The 24,804-nt window shown below is 37.1% G+C and overlaps 1 protein-coding gene across 6 annotated transcripts in view; it reads left to right on the forward strand.

Annotated features, from left to right (window-relative positions):
• LOC121732196 (zinc finger protein ush) overlaps positions 1 to 24,804 on the forward strand; it is a 176,583-nt gene that overhangs the window by 106,153 nt on the left and 45,626 nt on the right. The window contains exon 1 of one of the 6 annotated variants that reach the window (XM_042122017.1): positions 7,823 to 7,930. The exons of the other annotated variants lie outside the window; for them this stretch is intronic. The gene's annotated coding sequence lies outside the window, so the exon portion shown is untranslated. Of the gene's footprint in view, positions 1 to 7,822; positions 7,931 to 24,804 lie in introns of those variants that run through there. 6 annotated transcript variants of the gene reach the window in all.

The raw sequence follows: 24,804 nt of genomic DNA on the forward strand, positions 1-24,804 counted from the left end.
TAAAAAGAGCTTAGGTTTACCCAAGTCCCCATGATAGTCCTATAAATTTTAAAATCGCATTTTTTTTTATTGATAACTCTTAAAAAATCGTAGAAACCATATTATCAGATCTACAAAGTCTAAGGTAATTTTTGATATAACTTACGCGTTTTCGAGAATCCGCGAATTTTGATCTTTGACTGTGAATAACTTTTTAGAACTCACATGATCGTTGAGAATTATAAAAGTTTTCTTTTGTTATTTTAAATGTCTCTTATAAGCGAAACCTGTATGAATTCTAAGTTCCGTATTAATTATAAGCAGTAATAATAAATAAATAATTTATTAACAAACGGTAAAAAGAAACATAACGAAAGCATATTATGAAATTGAGGTGAGAATTCTTCAGTTAGTCGATTCCGAATTCTCAAAATATAAGCTAGAATTCCGCCGCGTCTTATCGCGTGCGGGGGCGGGCTCAGCGGCGGCTAGAGGGGCGCCGGAAATGAAGCCGCCCCGGCGATGGGCGCCCAGACAAAGACGCGGACTTTATTAACTCTTGACAAATTGACTTCGCCACTGATCGACACGAGAAGGTGTTCGGGTTTACGTTTTAGTGTTATTTAAATAGGAATATTTTTTATAACTTACTCAATTATTACGTAACGATTATTTTGACAACTGTAGGATTTAATTATCCTTTGCCTATTTCCTTCATTTTTTTTTAATTTCTAAGAATGTAAATTATAAATTCTGCCAGAAAATAAACTTTTAATAGTATATTTTATTACCAGCTAGAACATAAAATATGAATACATGAGTGGAGGATTTACAACATAAGAGCAATAACTAATTTTTTTCCCTTTTAATTTGAACAAACTTTGTAACTTGCTTACTTCATCATCTAGCTAATCAGCTAGATGATGAAGTAAGCAAGTTACAAAGTTTGTTCAAAAAATGTAAATTCTATGTATAGCAATCGCTATACATAGAATTTACATTTTTTGATTTAAAATTATTTTCCGTTTCAAATAAACCGTTTTTAGATTGTTAGTTACCCGCTTCATCCACTCATATCTTTATATTATGCAAAGTAAAAAAAGTTAAATACAAATAAATAAATAATTTTTTTTATTTGGCAAAATTATAGGACATTACACTATTCTATAAACTAGAGATCGCCCAATGGTCGAAATTCGACCTTAGTCTCAATGACATTAGGACCTCTACCTATATCTTGTAAAAAAATATTGACTTTATCATATTTTTTATCCCTGGGACTTAGCTGATCTCAGATTTAAGGTTCAATAAAAAAAACTATAATCCATTTTCAATTTGTCACCTTTATGTCAACAGACTTCAACCATAAATAAAAGAGTATAATTCGTATGCATAAGCTTGTCACTCAAAAATCTGTCATTTTTCCTAGTGTGTGTGTTGTAGTGTGTGTAATGTTTTATTTGTTAAAAAAATGTATGATAAAAGCATAATTTCAAAATAATATTAGCTCGATGCACTCCTTCACCATATAAACTATAACTGCGCAAAATTTCATTCACCTACGTTTCCCCATTTTTCGTATATAGAAATTTATAATGACCCAGGTATTTAGTATTGACGTACAAAACTGAAAAGTTCCATCTTCCATTGTTCCATCCCACGTGTCACAGTTTTGATTGACTCTACATTCTACTCATACAAGTCACACATTCGTTTTCTTTTGGCTATTTGCTTACTGTGACCTATTTTTATCATCAGGTCGCAAACTTAGTATTAAAATGTTTAAAGTGAAGTAAAAAACTAATCAAATATTTTCTTTCTTTGCAGGTAAGTAAACATTGAATAGATTTCAAAAGATGACATCACACATCACACGCAGCACCCCGGCATGTTGTTTTTTCACCAAAGGAGTTAAAAATGAAAGAATACTAAGTTCCTCATCAACTTAACTGGTAACATCGTTGATATAAAGTTGAAATTATAAAGTATTAAAAAACTCTACCCAAGAACTAGAGACTATTACAAAATTATTCTCGAGAACTAGCAGACTGCTATAAAATTCTACACAAGAACTAGGCACTAGCGCTATCATCAAATCAATATCACTGTCCAAGTAGCTACAGAAATAAAGAATCAGGATGTTAACAGCCCTCGAGCTTATAAATGCAATCCGAATTGTCGAATAAGCGGTCGAGATGGAGCCGCGAAGGCAGATTAGCCGCGCGCTGGCCCTCAACGCCCTCGCGGCGCCCCCCACCCCCGCGACGCCCTGCGACTGGCCCTCCACGCCGGCGATGGCCCTCGAGTGATGTTATCCGGCCCTGCTCTTTCCACGCCACGACTGCCTTTCACGAAGGGTTATTGATACGGGCCCAAGAGGAATAAATCAGCCGTAGAAAATTTTGCTAATGTTTGAAATTCAGCCGCGCCGGACGAGCCCTCGAGATGCCGAGATAAGCGGGATCTGCTGCTTACTTTGTTAAAAATAACGCCAAAAATAGCAATCTATCGAGTATCTTGAAAAATCGACAAATTAGTTTCAAATTATTACTCTTCATTATGCGCCTTTCTTTTATAACTTTATGTTCTAACGATGTGCTAAAACTATAAACTATTGTATCACTATTTTCTCATCACCAGCTTGAAACCTATTTAAATTTTATTTAGATCGGTATCACCGCCATGAACTTTCTTCCCAATCGAAAGGTTACCGCGGGGCGTTACTAATAAGAGATCGCATCGCAGTCGGATTTCTAAACCGTGCTTCATGCCAATTTCGTAACGAGATGTTGCACACGAGCTTGTTAATCAAATGGGAGCGTTCCCCTGGTTCCGTGGATCCCCACGACCGACGTCTTACCGACTCACCGCCAGCCAGCGAATCATTAATTTAATGTAAGAACTGCGAGCCCGACCGCCGAATTATCTGGCCGGGACGCTGCAATCTCGCCATTATCTATGCCAGTGCAAGGCTACAACCAGTTGACAAAGTGCACTACGTGATATTGCAGCCATTACTCCCCGTGATTCATATCGCCGCCCCCCACCCCTCCCGCCGCCCCGCCCGGAAGCCTTCGCACCCCCACCTTTCTCGCAGATAACGGTCCGCACGCTGTCCAGATATACCCATTAAGGATGCAACGCTGAGCTTCGATAGCGCATAAATAATTCGCCTATGATTTCTCGGCCGACGAAAAAGTCTAAGACGTCTAAAAGCGCGGGAAACTAACGATTCGGTGGTCGAAAACAATCAACGAATTCGAATCGAAAAATAAATCGGACGTTTATTGTCCGTTATCGGGGCGTTCCACCTCCGTTGTTTGTAACAGTCGCCCAATTTGTTGGGAGACTTTTTATCTCGCTCGTCTTTTTTTCTACACGCCGAACAAAGAGTCAATATGACAGGTCGCCACAATATCTGGCGGGGCAGAGCAAAAAGGAGCGATCGGGAATCGGGCAAAAACGAGTAGCGTGGCGCGGCGCGGGCGGCGCGGCCTCAGGCCTGTGACACTTGCAGCGACGGCAGCCATGTTGGATGCCACTCTGATTAGCTCCAAGCACGACTCCGTGCTCGCTCACAAAAAGAACCGAGAAGTTTAACCGTTATCTTTATTAAGCGTAAGCTATTCCCTAATAATTTTGAAAACAGCCCAGCTATTATAGCTTGTCAAAAAAGAGTAGACGCCGATCACAAATTTTAGATTACATAAAATATTTTTTTACAGACTGTACGGTAGGGCCAAATCATAACTAAATTGACAAAGATTATTATAATGCATTCAATAGTTTTTATTATTCGTAGGCAGTCAATAAAATACCATCCCACTACCCGAACTAAAGTCTCCGTATGTACAGATTAATGAACATCGCTTTTTCACAATAAAACGCAAGGAATACAAAATAATAAAGCAAAGAACACGTGTTCATGTCTTCACACTTCTTGAGCGCGGGTGTCGGCTTACCGGCTCTCGGAAGTGGCCACCGTAGTGATGCGCTCGTTCGTACATCGATATCGAGTCCCGACTCGATATTCGATTTCGTATCGAGTCGGTGTATCGAGTGCGGCGCGCTCGTGCGGAACAGATAGTGACGGACCCTGGCCGCCGATACGCTCATCTCAAATACATTTGTATTTTAAAATTCCGAAAAGGTTATGCTCGCCGAAAGTCGATATCGCCGAATAGATTTAGAAGTTTGAATATTTATTTTAATATTTCACCTCCTAGTTTTCCAGCTATGTTGGAAATTTATACGTCACACATTTTATTATTTTCGTTGGTAGAGCTTTTGTAGAGCGAACTAAAATTGAACTAAATTTATAATATTATGTTGGTTTGAAATTGCTAATCTGTTTACTAAAACACCGACAACTGTTCAACTTTTATAAGAATAACGAAGCAACATATCAAAATTCAAAAGTAAAACTAATACAATTTCTCATAAAACTTTTTAACGCACTGATCCCTACATCGTACATCAGCGGTGACAAGTAATTGTCACAACTTCAATTGAAACTGGAATCAATCAAGCGTCAATTTGACAACTCGGTGCGTCAACTGTCAATCATCGAACTTTGGCAATTTAAAAAATCCGACCGAAGGAAGCAATCGGGATTCGGGCGCGGGAAGCGACGCGTCAAGCGCGGGATGGATTCGAAAATTAAAATCCCGCGCGGCGGCTGACGGCTGTCGCCAGTGTTGCCAGCTCGATTTCAGGCTTGTTCTAAATATGTCACTTCTTTGTTATCGACGGCGCGGGAAATGAAAGTCCATCGAGGACGTGTCGACACGTCGTATAATATTAGCGACTATCGACCGCGAATGCCACGCCCAATTTACATGAACATATTATTATTATTAGTATAATAACTTGTTTTTACACTAAGGGCCTTTTTAACCACTTACTGATAAGTTTCGGATAGACTATCCACAACTAATCTGAGTTCTGACAGATAGAGTATGGAAAATCTTTCACACAAGTTGTGGATAGCCTGTAAGGTACTTATCAGGAAGTGGTGAAACGGACCCTTAATATCCGATTTGCTGAAACTGAATATTGTTAATACCTAGACCAACTATTATAGCGGAAATATTTTTACATAAGTAGACGTTCTAGTCAACCATAATAATATAGTGTACCTAAAATCAAACTATAATTAATAAAATTTACGTCATGAGAGTGAAATCGTTTTTCGAAGAACACATTTGTAGCACCTGCAGCTGCGTAGTGCCAATATTGACTTATGCCATTTAAGGTTATTAAAACTTACAATATGTACATAATAGGAATTAATTAGATATTAGAAAATAAATTTTCGCACCGACACGCGGCAGGTGGCTGTTATTTATTAGTATGCGAAACAATAATTAATAATAACGTTAAGAGGATACCACAGCGGCTAGAGAAATGAAAAAAAAGTACGTGTAATATCTATAGCTGTCTCCCTTACCTCAAGCCTATACCGCAGAACGCGATAGAGACAACTGCAGAAAATCCAGAAAATCAACGATTCGTTGTCCCCTGATTCCTTCTCCAAAACTTAACCGATTTAAGTACTTTTTTCATTAAAGATTAAAAAAAGGCTTGAGCTGTGTTCCTATGTTTTGCTTTTTTTGTATAATCTATCCAAATCTGTTTTCTGGACGTTTGAACACAGTGGAAAATCTGGCCATTTTTTTGGGTTTTTGAACGTTCATATCTTATTTAATAATTAAATTATGAAAAAAAAGAAAACATAGGGACATTGTATTAGTGGCCGTAGATATTCAGGAAAAAAATTATAACTCTACTAGCATTATCCAGGGAGGAAACAGGGGACAACGTTTGTATGGAAAAAATGGCGGTGTGGAATCCTCTTAATAGTGATAAAGCGACCAGTCACGACGCCCAGCATGTGGCATTGCTGCTGGTGTTACCACTAAACAAGTTATACTTCTACAAACTGTGGCAAAACAGGCGCAAAAAATATTCTATCTTTTTTATTATTCATCCCCTGAGCAAACGACCTTGACCATACATTTGCCGCGTTGGTGCGATCTTGGCAAAAAATCCATTTTATTTACTTATGTTAGTTCAAAATTGACCTACAAAAATTCAAACGGCAAATATGTAGCTAATTAAATTGTCGATCTATTGGCGTGTGTTTCAAATAAACGTAATTTGTAAATTTACTAGGGAGGTGCTGAATGTATGCTTGAATTTAAATAAATCGACGGTATTACTTTGGATTGGAAGCTGATATCATGAGTATAATAAACAAAAATAGGAAATTAATAACTATGAAAGGAACGTTCATATACCTACAGCTGTTAAAATAATTGCTGTATTTTTATTACTTACAATTTTGTAGGTTTCAAATTATGAGTTAATAAGGCTCTAAAAGCGGTAAATTACGGCATCTTCGTAGGGGAAGCGCCTGAACTAATACGGTCTTACCACAAAAGATTAAACATATTCTGTTGAACAGTTGTTTTGAGACCATTTTGTACTGATTTTTTCTCTAATCAACTATTCAACGGGTGTTTAAATCTTTTGTAGTAAGACCGAAGATGTTTTACTCGTAGCAGTTCAATACTAGTCATTGTTTAAAAAACTGAATGAATACCAACTACTAAATTAACAACAGTGACGTTTTAATTACTTAAAGATTCAATAACAACCATTATTCTACTTATGGCCACTGCAATGACGCATATACATAGATATTATGTGGGTGTACACGTAGGTCTCATAAAATATTCCTTTTACTGTGTTTTTGCATTTCTCGCCAAAAATGTGAGTTTATTTTCGAGTGTTAAGCGAGTATTAGACGTCACGACATATCGCGCGGCGCACGCCGACAGGCCTGAGTGACGGGCTGCTGCGAGAGATAACTGATGGAGACACTCGCTTAGGGACATTCTAATATTTTCACAGAAAATCTGTACTAGAGTCTAGAACTCTTTATGACAGAATCTCTACCTGCAGTTTCAACTAAAGATATGATAGAAGAGCAATAAAACTTTTAGTAGCCAGTGAAATTTACATCAACTTATAAATTTTAAATTTAATAGTGCTGACAAAATGAAATTATAATTTTTACAGTAATTTGCGGATTGAGATTGTTTCCTTAGGATTAAAATGTGTTCTCCTATCTCTCCATAAGGCAGGCCAAACATAATATTTTTGTATAAAATAACGATTACATGCTTGTAAATCAAGTCGAGTCTGCATACTAATTATAATGCCTTTTAAACTTTTTCCGCCACTCCAAGGCTGCGAATAGTATTTGCATAATAAACGTGTATTAGTGCATACTTGTAGATAAGAAAAATTCAGTATATAAATATTGTACGCGTAGAACGTGTGAAATGTTTTCGCAGCGAGCGATCCTACATCGGCTCGGTATTGTTCGTTTTCAGTGGTCAAATACTATTGTCATTTGTTGTTAACTTTTCACTAAAACTACATTATCAATATTATGTTCTCTATGATTAGAATTCTATAAAACCGACGACAAAAATAATATAATATTCAAATTTCTTCGTCAATCTTTATGGTAATAATTTAACTAAACTGGAATATCGCTAATGCTTTACGGGAGTACAGTTATTTATCGCTATCGATGGAATCAAATAAATAAACACGACTTATCGAACAGTCAGATAACGGCGGCAAACAAACTGCTGTAAAATCAGTAAAAACGGTACAATAAACCGTTGTAGGTGTTGTAGATAGCTATCGCGTGTAATCCGCCGTGTACCGATAGCACTGATAGCCGTGAATCGTAAAAATCGCGGTTGATTAACTTTTTATCGGTATTTTCCGATAACTCCTGCGCTGTTGCTGTTGTGTGCGCGCGCTCGCCTCGCTAGCTCGTTCGCGTTGTGTCACTTGTGGCTCGCTGAGATGTTGTTTTATTAATACTTGCAACTAGTGAGTTGTGACATCTGAAAACAGCTTTAAGATATCGGTAAGCATAATTTAGGTACTTATTTGTTGATTGGCTTTGCTAATACAAGTAGGTGAGATGCAGAAGTAAGTAAATAAAAGTGAGTAATTTCAAAACTACTAAACATTAAAACAATTATTACTTTAATAAGTGAATATAAATATAAAATAATTCTAAACACATAATCGATTAAATTGTTGTCTGTAAATAAACGTTGATACTGTTTATTTACAAACAACAGTGGTCATGGTTAAAAGAATACATCGATATCTCCAGAGTCTGTCATTATGTCATAAACTCATAATTTATAAGAAGCCTATTATATATAGCTACTTATCTACAATTTTCATAATATTAATACGTAAACGAAAAACTTTGTAACCCTTTTTACGAAAAATGGGGAAACGTAGATGCATGAAATTTTGCACAGTTACGAGTATAGTTTTTATGGTGAAGGAGTGCATCGAGCTAATATTATTTTAAAATTATGTTTTTATCATAATGTTTTTATCATAAATTTTTTTAACAAATAAAACATTACACACACTACAACACACACACATAGGAAGTGACAGATTTTTGAGTGACAAGCCTATACATACGAAGTATACTCTTTTATTTATGGTTGAAGTCTGTTGACAACAAGTTGACAAATTGATAATGGATTACAGTTTTTTTATTGAATTTAAGATATTATTAGACAATGCTTGTTTTACACAGCCAGTCTGAGATCAGCTAAGTCCCAGTGACAAGAGTTGAAAAAAATATGATGAAGTCAATATTTTTTACAAAATATAGGTAGTAGTACTAATTTCGTTAAAACTAAGGTCGAATTTCGACCATTGGGCGATCTCTAGTTAACATAAATTATTGTTGGCATTGTTTTTAACGATGGCAACTTTGCCATCGCTATAAAAACTAAAATGTGTGACATTCATTTTAAAAATAATAAAAAATAGTGATGATTTTGCTATTCAATGTCTTTTTATTTAACGATGCCAACTTTGGCACAACCATCAAATAGATCAGAATAAACAAACGCAAACGTAACGCGGCTCTGAACGCCACTCTAGCTGGAATGTTCATAGTTAATTGATTAAATAACCAACCGTGACCGGCGGCGATAAGCGCGATAACGTATCACCGCACAATATTAGCGGATACGTAGCGTTAGCAGCGAGGTAGAGTTAGTAGCATCGGTCATTCAGCAGTTCGTGGTACAATTAATGTCAATATACTGTAAACTATTACTATTAGTGAAAACTTCTAATTGACTCCTTATTATGTATTCCGTTTTTTTTTTATTTCATTGTAACAATAGCTGTAAGTTTTCGATGTATCTTAAAATAAAATAAAAATAAAACAAACTGTATAACAGTCAGCAGCAGGGGTACAGTGAGCAGTGGGGGGTGGAGTCAGTGTGATAAACTGTATAGCAGTCAGCAGGAGAGTCAGCAGCTAGGTACAGTGAGCAGTGGGGGTGGAGTCAGTGTGATAAACTGTTGTGTGGGGGAGTCAGTGTGATAAACTGTATAGCAGTCAGCAGGAGAGTCAGCAGCGAGGTACAGTGAGCAGTGTGTGGTGGAGTCAGTGTGATAAACTGTATAGCAGTCAGCAGGAGAGTCAGCAGTGAGGTACAGTGAGCAGTGTGGTTGGAGTCAGTGTGATAAACTGTATAGCAGTCAGCAGTAGAGTCAGCAGCGAGGTACAGTGAGCAGAGTGTGTCAGTGTGATAAACTGATAGCTCTACAGCGATAGAGTCAGCACCCTGGAGTTAGAAAGTAACTCTACAGCGGTCAATTGTAGAGTCACTTAGAATGCTATAGCGGTTATGTAGGGTAAAGTCAGTATGTTAACTCACTAGATCAACATTAGAGTTACTGTGTACCATTACAATGCTAATTCTACCTAGTGCTGACTCCGACGGAGTAGAGTCAGCAGTTAGCATGATAACTCTGTAGTGGTCAACGGTAGCGTCCGCGGCCAGGAACAGCTAGCAAACTGTTAGATTCAGATTAGTAACTTTAGAGCGGTGAAGAAGAGTCAACAGCATAGCATATCGTTCGTCAGTGCTCCATCAGTCTGTGAGAGCGATAACTCTACCGTAGTACAGTCAATAATTTGCGGATTGAAATTGATATTGATAGTTTCAGAAGTGAGATTACTCTACATTCTACAATTTTAATGAAACAAGGTAACTTCAAAAACGCGGGATAACGTGAGCCCTACAATATACTACACGTAGAGTTTTCATCATAACACGGCAAATGTTACCGACCGGCTATGGGTTTCAGATTGTAAATAATTATTATGCCTGTAAATAATGTTGCATGTTAGTGGCTTCAGTTGATGCTTCACCGGTATGATAAGTACTATACGGCAAGACTCTAAGGGTCAATTCAGACCACAACGTGACGCGTAGATGCATTTCTAAATTAGTATGGATTTGACAGATTCGCAAGACGTCTGACGCAATTGAAATCTGTCAAATCCATACTAATTTAGAAACGCATCTACACGTCGCGTTGCGGTCTGAATTGACCCTAAAGATGTAGAGTCTAAAGTATTCACTTTTTTTATTGTCCTACTTGCCTACTAAGTTATAATATGTGTGGTAGCGAAATATCTGGACTCTGCATCTGAATTCGTGGTTGAAATTTCTATGATCTAATATTAAAATAATTTTATTTCATTTTAGAGTATAATAATTTACCTTTCTATATAGTTTTTGAACTGTTTCTGAGTATGTTCTTTACGAGACCAACTACAAGTAGTACTGTCAACATCTGTTATCACTTATCTGTTATCAGATAACTACAACTGTATTACATGATGCCTATCGCCAGATTACAAGATATCAAATGTAATTAACGCTGATAAAATTAATTATCTTTGACATTGTAATGATACCGTAAGTCTGTATAATAAAGATGCACCCGTCACAGGAAAACCCGCCTTAATCATTTTGGTATAAGCAGCATTTCAGTGTACACGGGAATCGATAAGATTTTTGATTCTAACCGAGATAAGAGATATAGAGAATAGAGATAGTGGTTTTAGATGTATACAGGTGTAATGGGAAAGTTCGACTTATTAAAATTATTAACTATATAGATGTAAGTTACCTACCAAGCCAATTAAAAGGTTGTTTAGTTGTTATCTGTCTGTATATATAAAACTCAAAGGTGACTGACTGATTGACATAGTGATCTATCAAAGCACAGCTCAAACCACTGGACGGATCGGGCTGAAATTTTGCATGCAGGTAGATGTTATGACGTAGGCATCCGCTAAGAAAGGATTTTGATAAATTCCAACCCCAAGGGGTTCAAATACGGGATGAAAGTTTGTAAATAATAATACTTCTTAACGCGAGCGAAGCCGCGGGCAAAAGCTCGTAGAAAATATTGAGGGAGTTCTGTACATATTTTAATATATAGATGATATCATTATCATGTTTACCTTAATTTACTGTACATAAGCAGTAAGAATATTTTAAATGTTTTATTCTCTGAATATTTTAATTGTGTTGTTTTATCTCCCACTGCAAGATAAGCAGAGGGGAGATTATAAATTGTATCATTATATTATCTATGGAATATTAGCATATAGATGACGATATAAATTAATTTAATATTGGAAACAGATATTTTGTCAGACTATGTTGAAAATAGGTTGAAAATGTATTTCTTGATATCCGGTTTATATCTAAATATTGATTAGTTTATACGTGGGAGAGCCATTTTTTTTTTTAATGAAATAAGGGGGCAAACGAGCAAACGGGTCACCTGATGGAAAGCAACTTCCGTCGCCCATGGACACTCGCAGCATCAGAAGAGCTGCAAGTGCGTTGCCGGCCTTTTAAGAGGGAATAGGGTAATAGGGTAGGGTAGGGAAGGGAAGGGAATAGTTGAGGGTAGGGAAGGGAATAGGGTAGGGGTTAGGGGATTGGGCCTCCGGTAAACTCATTCGTGCCGAAGCATGGCTTCGGCACGAATGAGTTTACCGGAGGCCGGCGTGAAACAGCGCTTGGGCTGTGTTTCGCCGAGTGAGTGAGTTTACCGGAGGCCCAATCCCCTACCCTAATCCCTTCCCTACCCTCCCCTATTCCCTTCCCTACCCTCCCCTATTCCCTTCCCTTCCCATCCCTACCCTCCCCTATTACCCTATTCCCTCTTAAAAGGCCGGCAACGCACCTGCAGCTCTTCTGATGCTGCGACTGTCCATGGGCGACGGAAGTTGCTTTCCATCAGGTGACCCGTTTGCTCTTTTGCCCCCTTATTTCATAAAAAAAAAGAATTTTCTTGGACAGTAAAAATATAATAAATTCGAAACATATATCAGTAGAATTTTTATCAATATTTATAGAGGAATTCTACTATACGCTTTCTAATGACCCATTATGTCACGGCGGTGGCGATTAAAAACGAATCCGATCGATTGTATCGATTATGTTATTCGAGTTGTTTGTAAATTGTATCGTCGCATCTACTCCCGTTAATCTGTTCAAGTAGAACTCGACTCGATAACGACTCGATAACATTAATTAATCCGAATTTTGTTCAAAGTATGTGTTCTCGGAATCCGATTTTTCGATTTAAATCATGTCGTACTCGATCGGCACCGATACCATCTAGCTCACGTTTTTTAGTTATTTAAATGTGTTTTCATTATTGATTGTATCTTATTTATTTCCAGCAGCAATCACTAAATTGGGTTTCATCTTCCTTTTCCTTCTACCTTTAGTGTTGCAAGCGGAAATATAAAAAGTAATAATATTTGACATCTGTCAAACTCCTTCTTCGTCTTTTGTAGCATTCGTTGCGTCTTTTTTGCCATTACATCACATTTAGTAATTTTAAAAATGTATATTAACTAAACACTAAATAGATCGTAAACTAAGGGTGGTCCGGATGCTGGCGAGGCGAGTGCGGACGCGTGCGCATCTCGAATGTTTCCACTAATAGTATAATGGCACTTGATGATTGTGCACGTGCCACGCTTTGTAGTTTTTACAAGTTCTTTTTACTTTATTTCCTTAACTATCAGTAGATATCAGATAAAGTGGAATTAAGTAATATTTTTCTTTATTCTTCTATCTTTTAATTAGTGCAGATGGCAGTAATTGTTAAAGATCCCTGTTGGAGAGAAGAAAGTAAGTAGGTACGTCTAAATTTTAATTTCTAGACATTAAAACTTTTGAAATAAAAGTACAAACATTTTGAGGCAAATTAAACAAACAACAAATCATATCGGAATGCTTGATTACAATCTAAATGATATAAATCTTCTAATTTATCTTAGATATGATATTATTATCCTATTATCTTGATTCTGAGTATTTTACGCAGTACGCTACAATCAATGCGGTCATTTCGATACATATAATCGCTGAGTATTGTTAGACCTAAATAACATATTTTTTATGGCTAATAACATATCAAGCTCTTTATCATTGTTATGTTTTCTCATTTTCCTGTACTCAATACTAATTTAATGACATTTTCTTTCAGGTAAGTGAGCATACATCATGTATATCGTAACGTAAGTAATGCACACAATCATTAGAACTGATTTATACGGGAAGCGCCGGCTCGCACGACTGTATTACTTTCACATTAAAATCCCCAACACATGTGAAATACGAGGGGTAACATTTTCCATTTAAATATTTTTCTAAAATCTGATACTTATTTATTATGATAGATTATTGTGAACAACATATTATTAATCTGGGAATCCATTTTTGATGGTTTTTTGATGTTCCATGTTGTATTAAACGATTTTCGAATTTATAATATATTATACGATAAGTATTACGTTATTACGAATATAATTAAAAATTTAAAACTACAACCATTTAAATGTACCATTTTGCTACTACATAGTTTATTGCGAGATTAGTACTAGCACTTAAGTATTGTATCTTCATTAAATATTTTCATGTTGTACTTATTTATTAGTATAATATATACTGATATCTTCTGTTTCACCAAAAATTTACTCGTTCAAAATTCAAATCCAATGGCCAATTAAAATACTTTTTAATTATCAGAATTAGTCGAATCCGGTTCGAGTTGAGTCGTAATCGCTATCGAGTGATCTAATTTCGTTATGTTAATGTCAATTTAAACAAACTTGCGTGTTTACAATTTAATCACATTCGGCTACGCGATTTAACGGTGAAACGACTAATCGATCAAATTGTGAAGCAATATTGTCAAGTTTATGTATTTATCCCATTTCAACTTTGCTGTCTGTACTCCTACGTCCTTGATTCCCATTTTTAAGCGCAGTATGGTGTTCCTCATTTTATCGAGAAGTTTAACTCGTAGCATACTGCGCTCCATCGCTCTTTGGCATACCCCGAGTTGGGACTTTTGCAAATCGGTCAATGACCAAGTTTGTGCACCGCAGGTTAGGACGGGCAGAATGCACATGTCGACGAGTCTTCGCTTCAGGGAAATAGGTAAATCCCCCTTCATCAGCGTCTTCATGGACCAGTAGCTCCTCCAGGCGTTTTCGATTCTGCGATCGACTTCTTTCCCATGTCTATTTTCAAAGGAGACTAACTGGCCCAATTAAATGTACTCGTCCACATATTGCATTTCTTGCTACGCTTCGTGCTATTGGTCATTACTCTTTTTTTTATGAAATAAGGGGGCAAACGAGCAAACGGGTCACCTGATGGAAAGCAACTTCCGTTGCCCATGGACACTCGCAGCATTAGAAGAGCTGCAAGTGCGTTGCCGGCCTTTTAAGAGGGAATAGGGTAATAGGGGAGGGTAGGGAACGGAAGGGAATAGTTGAGGGTAGGGAAGGAAATAGGGTAGGGGTCAGGGGATTGGGCAGGGAAACACAGCGCAAGCGCTGTTTCACGTGAGAACGTGGTATTTATCCGGTCGAGCCGGCCCATTCGTGCCGAAGCATGGCTCTCCCACGTATAAAGTTAACTCGCTATTTTACTTTTGGTTTACATTACTTATTTACTACATTACTTATTTTTATTTTTATAATAGTTAATACTTAATTTGTTATTAAAACTACACAAGGTGTAACAAAACTATGTGAAACTACTTTATGGTGTGTATGAGTCCCCTATAAAGGGTTCGCTTCGAAAATACCTAGTGTTGAAAGAGTAACTTTTTTTTACTTTTGTATGGGAAAATGCATGACGCTAGGGCGCTTTCACATACAAATCACAATAAAATCGGCCAAATGTGTGGGCTCCGTAGTACCGCTAGTTTTTGATAATTTTTGTATGGTCAATGAATGTACATTTATAACGTGTTTTACACTACTAACAACATCATCTCAGTTACGTTCAAAGGCATTTGAACGAAAAGTTCCTTTATACATACTTCGCCGATTATTTTTTTAGTTCATTTCATGCCGAATTACAGCTTATAGTCTCTGAACAAAACCGCGGACAGACAGACGGATGGACAGACCGAAACTATAAGGGTTCCTTGTTGACTACGGAACCCTAAAAAGCAAAACAACTGTCAACTTTGAATTTGGAACATCCTGTAAACTGTCAAATTTCATACCGCGTCGCGAGTTTGACGCGGAGTTATCTTGTGGCAATTTATCCCGCTGCCCGACTTCGGGATAATGTAAAAAAGTTTAAACTCATTTCGCCGCGAGACATACGCTGGGGCAGATTAGCGCGTTTTTAATGTGCCTCATTTCTAACTGAACCCTAATCTTCAAGTATAAATATTACTTATCTTATATCTTGTCGTTTTGTTTCTACGTCGCACGATAAGAGGATAGGTGAACGATAAAGTAGTCTACTAGACTCCAGAACCTGATTTTTCTATATAATGCAACAATTTTTTGTCGGGACTCGTAAATCAAAAGTTTTATCTGTTATTTTCTCTACCGTTACTCGATGCGAACGTACATTAGTGTAAATTACTCACTTGTTTTAAATTCCGCTTATCTTTGTTAGCTTTTTATGCAATTTTACTCCGAACTCGTCAGCGGCAAAAAATACCGAAGCACTCACTCAAAAGTTCGGAGATAAAACTCGGATAAAACGCGATAAGTTTTCGACATAAAATTATTATGTATCGCGGATCGAATTAGGGTAAACGCCGGATTGTTGATCCGTCGTCGGAGTCGATCGGGAGCAATAACGAAGTTGACAAGCGCGGTGCGGGCGGCGCGCGGCGCGGCGGCGGCGGGCGCGCGGTAACGAACGCGATTTTTTCGCCGGGCGGGTTATCGCGCGCCCCAGGCGGCGACCCTACACAATTTTTCATCGCGATATAAGTTGAGTCTTTAAAAGTTTATCGCTACAAGTTCGCACACCTCCGGATGATGTATCCCGCCATCCATCTTCTCCGGTGTTACGTTAATTTTTTCTAGTTTGTCATTTTCCCGCTAGACATTAATGCTATCTGAATTGTTGTTACAAATCGTCTTTGTTCTTTTGGTGTTTATGTTTTTTGCATTGTCTTTTCCTTCTTCAGGCTATTCAATACTTAAATGTTATAGGTATGAACAATAGGTAGTTATTTTACTTCTGATTTTTAATTTTTTTTTTTAGTACAGTTTTAGTCCCTTGAGAAAAACATAAGAGCTTCTCTTGACATTGCGCTTGTCTATCCTTTTAATACCTTTTTTATTTAGGCTATTCTCTATTATAAAATAAAAATGCTTAATTATTATTATTTATTTTATAATTATCCACACTATATTATACTTATAATAAAAAAGATGTTAAGATTAATTCTGTATGTAATCTTGAAGATTTATTATGACAAGACATACAGGGGCAAAGATATTTGTGATATTTTTAATTAAAACTTGATTACCATAATTAGGTAATAGTATGTGCTGTAAGGTAATAGACATAAGTTAAATACAGAGATTTCTAACATTTATATTATTTAAAAATATTAAACACGCGAATACACTAGATACTGCGTTTTGTTGTTCTGAATTTTATTTATCTTCAGAATCTTTTGGGATAAATCACATCTTCAAAATCAAATCAAAATCAAATTGTTTTATTTCTGAATAAATTTAAAATAAATGTTTTCAGAATGTCCTACATGATGCCTACTACCGGTTCGGGAACTAACCCGGCGAGGAGAACCGGCGTAAGAAACTCGCACGGGGCCCACTTTTTTACCAAAAAAAGTAAGAAAAAAATTAATCTTTTAAAATAAAGCTTACAATTTCGTAACTAAATATTATATACAATATCCACATACATAATTGTAAGTCCTATAATAATGAAGAAGTAGCCTTGCAAGAAGCCATCCTACTCCCAAGGTGTGCCATCGTTTATGAAATCATTGACCTTATAATAGGCTTTGGCACACAAACGTTCTTTAACTACTTTTTAAATTTATTAATGGAAATATTTTGAACGTTTTCTGGGATTTTGTTGTAAAGGCGTATACATTGACCTTTAAAAGATTTACTGACTTTAATAAGTCTGATCACCGGCATTTCTAGCTTGTGCTTATTTCTAGTATTCCTAGAGTGAATGTCACTTTTAACTTTAAATTTACTTATATTTTTTCTAACATATATTACATTATCCAAAATGTATTGAGAAGCAACAGTTAGGATACCAATTTCTTTAAATTTATCTCTCAGAGATTCTAAAGCAGACATTTTATAAATAGAACGTATGGCTCGCTTCTGCAGCACAAATATTGTATTAATGTCGGCAGCGTTTCCCCATAAAAGGATTCCATACGACATCCTACTATGAAAATAACTAAAATATACTAATCGTGCCGTGTCTTCGTCAGAAATTTCCCTAATTTTTCTGACTGCATATGCTGCAGAACTGAGCCTACCTGCAAGATTAACAATGTGAGGACTCCTAAGAATACAGTGTTGTCTACCAAATTCATCTTCTCATCATTTAATACTACATTGGTTTGGACTTGCCTAACATTGGGCAAAGTAAACTTTATACATTTAGTTTTACTAGAATTTAAAAGTAAGTTATTAACATTAAACCAATGTACTATTTTTGAGAGAGCACTGTTTACCTCGTCGTAGTTCGACTGTTGTCGCTTCACTTTAAAAATAAGTGAAGTGTCATCAGCAAAAAGCACTATCTCATTATTATTATCCTTAACTAGATAAGGTAAGTCATTTATTTAGATGGGAAAAATAAATGGGCCTAATATAGATCCCTGTGGGACACCTAATTCTATTTTGGTTCCTTTGGACCTTTTACTATTTACCTCAACTCTTTGAGTCCTTTTTTAAGGTAAGAAGTCAAAAGGCTGAGAGCAGAGTCTTTAATTCCGTAGTGGCGCAATTTCCTACTGCTGTAAATAATAATTGCATAATTTTGAATGACTCACATAAGGAATGTCAGGAATGTCATGACATATCTATAAATATCAATAATTTAGATTTTAAGGTATCCACAATGAAAAAAGATAAGTTCTTATCTAATTTTTATAAACCAAGTTGCTATTTAACTTTTTAAATATAAAACCAGCCAAGTTTTTGGCTTCCCCGACTACTGCTTTTATCTTCATCATCGAGATCATCGAAATCAGTTCAGAAGTTTAAGTGAGAAAAAACAACGGACAAAATTTTGCATTTACAATAAAACAATAATATAATAAATTAAATATTTCACAATAGTCGTCTAGGTAACTCTACATTCTTCATTTCGAACACTATTTTGACTGCATTATTGTGTTTGTTTATAAAATTCAATAATATTTTAATTTACCCTGTAAAAACTCGCTAACTTCCCGATATTATTATCTACGGATTAAGTTTCTAGTATCTACCCTATTTTAGTAACGAATGTAAGGCCACCTGTTCGCTATCGGTTTAAACAGGATATTGGGCGGCTATCTCCATCGGATCCATCAGCCGGCTGACTGCCCACGGTATATAAAAATGTCTAAATAAATAGCCGCGTTAAAAGCTATTTCCGCAACACAGCACTTTATGTGATGGAGTAATCGGTGGCCTGTTTCGTCATTAATACTGACCATAGCAGAAAATTGTCTGTCCCTCCGTATGTAACGGTAGACAAGTATACATGTCTAGAAGTTTTAAAGTATTTTAAATATTGCTTGTAGACTTTAGCCTAATATCTATATTAAGCTTAGAGCGGTATTTCATTATTTCTTTCAAAAATTAGAATCTCAACTGGCATAAAATATGTAAAATGGACATAGTCTGTTTTAACACATTTAACACGTATGATCGATTTGTTATTTTTTGAGTCGAGGAAAGTTGGTACGGGTAAGTAATCCTGGGAAATTGATACGGTTCCTAAACGTACGATAAATTCGGAGGTTGTAAAAATTACAGACAACATTTAAAATTATCAACTATCATAATCCCACACGGCCCATTCGTTTTCTATATACGGCTAAACAATGTCTGCCGAATCAGCTAGTGCTGTACTTTTCAACTTTAGAAGGACCGTATAAACAAGACGATGATGATGTTGGTGCAAATCCAATTTGTGAGCGATACCGATCTTCGGTTTTGTTTACGGCCGGAGCGAGCGCGGGACTACAGCGAGTACTAAGTAAGAGTAACGCGAATCTGGTGATATCGCCTATCTCCAGATGATACGATATGTATATTTATTAGCACACACCCACACAGATACTGCGCTTAGGTGCTGTGCATATTGGTGGATTGTTGTTCCCAGTAAGTCGATTATTTTTATTTAAAATCCTACTTTTTCTCTTCTTATTTTTTTTTTTTGCATTTATCATTGGTATATATCGCTTTTTTTCTCGATTTTAATCTCGTAGAAGAACCGGCTTAGTCGCAATCTAGCGTAAATTTTGTAGTGCCGTTCTAAAAATTGCAGGTTTTATTATCACGTCAAATATTATCAAAATGGTCACACAATATCTCAATTTAATGAATATTCAAATGGAGGTGATAATTAACAGATATGCAGAAATAGATACAATGTACCGGGCTCAAGATAACGAGATATTATTTAAATAAGCTGAAATTTATGAAGTCGTTATGCTAATGATAATCCACACAATCGCCTATCGAGCTATAGGTATTTAAATCGGGCTTAGGTTATCAGCCAACTTCTATCCACCGAAAGATGGCGTTGCTATCTGCATTCGGAGGACACCAATAGTCTTAATAATATTGTCTACTAGCCGTCTAGTTTAACCCGGCGTGAATGAGGTAGCTGGTAGGGTATCTCATACCCGCTGGCTTAGAAAAGACGTTGTAGACCAGCGTCAACTCGTTGGTTCGTCAACTAGACGCCTAGACGAGAGAGTGTGTTTCATAGTAACCAAAGAGAACTTGAAACCATAGACGGTTCATGTGTTTCATTGAAATCAAATATATTAAAAGTACTAGAAACAAACGGTAAGTTACAGATATGATCCGCGTGCGGGTGACAAGATTAGCCGGTAAGGTCGCAGGTCGTGACTGGACGTGTGGCCCGACCCTTAGGGCTATCGCCAAAACCTATTTAGTTGTGACCATAACTGTACTCTACAACCCGATTCTCATGTTTTGACGGCTAAAATATGTGGTGTAACAAAGTTATAACTTATAATACTTTAGGGTGTGTATGTTTCCTTATGTAGAGTTCATTGTGAGACTAGCAGCGCAGAAAGAACATTTTTTTGTGATTTCTATAGGTCAGCACCCAAGCGTCATGAGCATTTAACGTGTGTATGGGCATACTGCATACCACATACGTTAAAAAGTGACTCTTTCAGCACTGCTAAGGCTTTCACAGTGAACTCTATACAGGGAACTCATACCCTAAACCCTAAAGTATCATCACTTCCTTATGTTACACCCTGTACAACCCGCGCGATTATCATAATTTGAAAACTAAAAAATATACAGCCGAACATAGAACCTCCTCGTTTTTGGAAGTCGCTTAAAAATAGATAGCGCGGTGTAGTGTGAACGCGGCCTTATCGCTATTGGGGGCTAAATGATATTAGTCATCGCTAACAAATGTCTTCTGTCTTGGCGGTGACGGGTACAAAGCTGTTTGATCGGCAACTACAAGATTAATACACATGTGAACTTTTAAAATATCACTATAATGTATCATCAGTTTTTCCGTTTTACTAAATTCCATATAAATGCAAAATATGAACAAAATAAGCAATTAGATAACGATATGGCTAATGTTTACCCATATTATTATTTAAATAATATTATTCAATGTTTTATTAAGTACTTGTGGAGGTGACTACTCTTCTCTTCTATTCTGACCTATGGCTGCTAGAAAGTAGCCGAAATGTGGACAAAAAGAAAAGTGCAGCGCGACAAAATCCCTTTGCTCAATAATGACATTTTATACTCTTACTCATTGTACCATTACCTTAACAAAGTATTCGATTTTATTATAATATTTTAGTGCATATTTCAACACCGACCGCACACGAAGATTTTCAGTCCAGTTGATAACAGTATCAATAAGTATCACATCCATAAATCATTAGATTAATGTCATACATTATGTTACCTAATTATTATGATGTTTACCTAATGTACCATTAATTGGTGTACCTTAGATAACAAGCTTTTTAGATCGTATTTGAGATGCGAGATATAGTGAGGTGACATCCACACGAGTTTTACCCCAGACCCGGTTTCGTTATTCCTACTAATATATTTAAATAATTATTAAAAGCTTTCGTCGTCTCATTAAAATTATTGATTCTTGTGCCTAATTGAAAGTCGTTAAACTGCTATTGTTCGAAGTTTTTGCACACCATTATTGATCGATATGAAGTTATGATATAATTGTGCATAAGAACAAAATATGGATACGTTGCGACACCGTTCCTCGAAGCGGTCGCAAAAACGTCCCGACCACCGCATGCTCGCAGCGCCTCGCGCCGCATACCGCCGCATATCGCCGCATACCACCGCATGCCGCGAGACAAGAACGTATCAAATATTAGTCCCCCACACCTGACGCGCGACAGGGACAGACAGACGCGACAAAAACCCGCCGATTAATATAATAATACCAGCGTCGACGCGAGATCACAAATCGAACGATTTGAATTTAAAAAACGGCCCCGGTAAATTTGCAGCGAGCGCCGATAACATCGCTCGGACGTTAGCAAGAAACACATTTCGAGAGAAACGGACGACGCGAGCCGAAACAAAGCGCTGTGACATCGCGATAACGATCGGCCGCGGCCGCGAAACGTCGCACCAAAACGGGCCGAGCAAATTATCGATTCATAAAAACATCGATTTTAAAATATGACCGCCCGCGCCGCGTCATGGGGTCACCGGGCAAAAAGCAAATGGCGCGTGACGGGGCGAACCGCGAATTCCGCGACGTAAGCGCCGAAATTGACACTCGTTAACCAAATAAGGCCCCAAAAAACTAAAATTGGGTTATTAATTTCCATATCACATGCGATAAATTCTAAATGAGCTGGCGCGGCTGCCCCTGAAACCCGTAAGAAGGTCAACCTAGTATTCCTTAAATGTTTGGAGTGCAGCCAACACATAATTGACGCCAGCTAGATGTGTTTATCTGGATTTGAAGGAGCAAGCGCAATCGAAGCCTTGGCCTGAAACTTTACAGATCCTGCCTTTTAAAAAATTGCACACAAAACTTTTGGCATTTTTAAAAATAGGACATAAGTCTTCACAAAACCTGAAAATTACATTTAACTTGACATAGACATGAACATCATTCTTAGATTCATCTAATTTGCTACGAATCTGCTACGAGACGCTGTCGTAGCAGTCTCGTAGTAGCTTGGGTTAAGTAGCAAGTTGCTACTAGCAACAATAGGTACTAACTACGAATTTAAGAATTGTTTTGTTGAACATTATAGATTTCTTGCATGCTAAATGTGAACAGCTTATACCGGACTTGTCGAAGCCACGGGCTACAGCTAGTTAAACAAAAAATAACGCATATACAAATAGCTGATGATAAAAATGATACCCGTCCAGAAATAGTAGAGTGCGGAGAGCATGCAAATCCTGGCCACCCCCCGCGAGATGATGCTATCTCGCTCGTACGTCATGCGATACGTCGCGGCGATGATGCTATCTCGCTCGTACGTCATGATACGTCGCGTCGCGGAGATCGCCCCGACAACATTCATTCGGATTTATATCGGAATAATTGTCGTGTACGTACAGGACATGCGTTTTGTGTCTGTTTATTTATTGGTTAGTGTTTACTATCGAGTATCGAGCCAGTTGAATATCGAGACAGTTGGACGAGGATGCGTGAAAAATAGCAAATCTTCTGTTTCTTTCGTGAGGTCTAAAATCCCAAAAACATTAGTTCCATTAAAAAAATTAACGATTTTCGAGATTAAAATGTGATATCAGTCTTAAAATGCTACTTACTAATATAATAAAAGTTAAAAGCAAACGATGATGATGATGAAGTCGTGGGCGCTAAACATTTTTTAAACAGCCGGCAGTACCTGTTGCATTGTCGTCCGTTATCAGCTCATTACAGCGACCTCCAGCGATACCATTTTCCATAACTACGTGTGTTAGCACAGTTTTTTATTCTAGTTCTTACGTATATTTTTTTTTAAATAAATACCGCACAGTAAATGAAGAGAAGGACACATGAAATATGAAAATTACTTGTTATTTTAAAAATGTCAGTAAAAATCTACGGACCTTGCATTCTTTCCTTCCGATTTTTACAAAATTTTGTATATTTTTAGAACCATAAATCTAGCAAAATAGTGTTTACCTCGATAACCTAAACGCTTAATGTGACCGGAAGGCGATCAAGGAGACACAAGGCAGTTAGCCGGATACCTGGTGCGGCGAACCGCGCACCGATATCACGTCTCACTCATTACCCACGGTTTGGCGCCCCTGCTCGAATTAGTCATTATATTATAGGTATCATCGAGGAAATTGATTCCTAGGCAGTTGAGGGACCCATGTCATTTGGTTGGATCATATCAATTTAATGTTAATTGTGATCTATCGGCTGGGTTTGACGTAATGCGACCAAACTACGTAGGTCCCCCCAGCTGCCTAGGAATCAACTTCTCTGATAGTACCTGTTGTACATGCTAAATGGGAAGTAAACCTAGACTAATTTATAAAAAACATTGTTATATTATTTAATTTTAAATTGTAATTTTCCATCTTTTTAGTAAAAGACGTGCGAGTTTCTCTTCTTCTCGCCGGGTTAATTCCCGAACCGGTGGTACGCACCGTAGATTCTACGTTTTTCTGACTTTCAATAAGACGTGTATTCATGATGTAACCTATTTTTAATGAAAACATTATATTATATTTTTATTTATGTATAATATTGTAAACCTAAACCCCCTTATTAATAAACATTGTATAAGCTTAGAATAGTTATGCAGTGTTTTGTTCCTGTCACACAAGTGACATTTTTAATTGGATTGTAGAAGACAAAACATTGTATAACTATTCAAAGCTTATACAACGTTTATTAATAAGGGGGTTAGAGTTTGTTTTAACGCACTAATCTCTCGAATTACTATACCGATTTTTATGCAATATGATACTTACATGATAGAATATTTACGCAAGTGGAACCGTGCGAAACGTACTCGTCTTTTCGAGGCACAATTAAGAAATTACTACTGCTAGGCGCCATGGCATGTCATCTATTCTAAAGTCATCTGCTACTTTACAATCTTGTTCGTTTAGATTTAAAAGATTCAAAAAAATATAACGTGGTGAGACCACGTCATATTTTTTCGATATTTCATAGAATTCTTAAAACTAGCTGGTATATATATTGAGTGAGCACAGTGTAAGTATTAGGGGCAGCAGTTCTGCTATCGCGAGATAGACGGGCGTGCGCGGCGACGATAACGCCGCGGCTATCGCGCGAGCCACGAGCGGAGGCGGAATCCCACACTCATAACTCAGTCTAAATATTTTTATTGCATAGG

Source organism: Aricia agestis, chromosome 1 (genome assembly GCF_905147365.1).
Source record: "Aricia agestis chromosome 1, ilAriAges1.1, whole genome shotgun sequence".
Taxonomy (NCBI): Eukaryota; Metazoa; Arthropoda; class Insecta; order Lepidoptera; family Lycaenidae; genus Aricia; species Aricia agestis.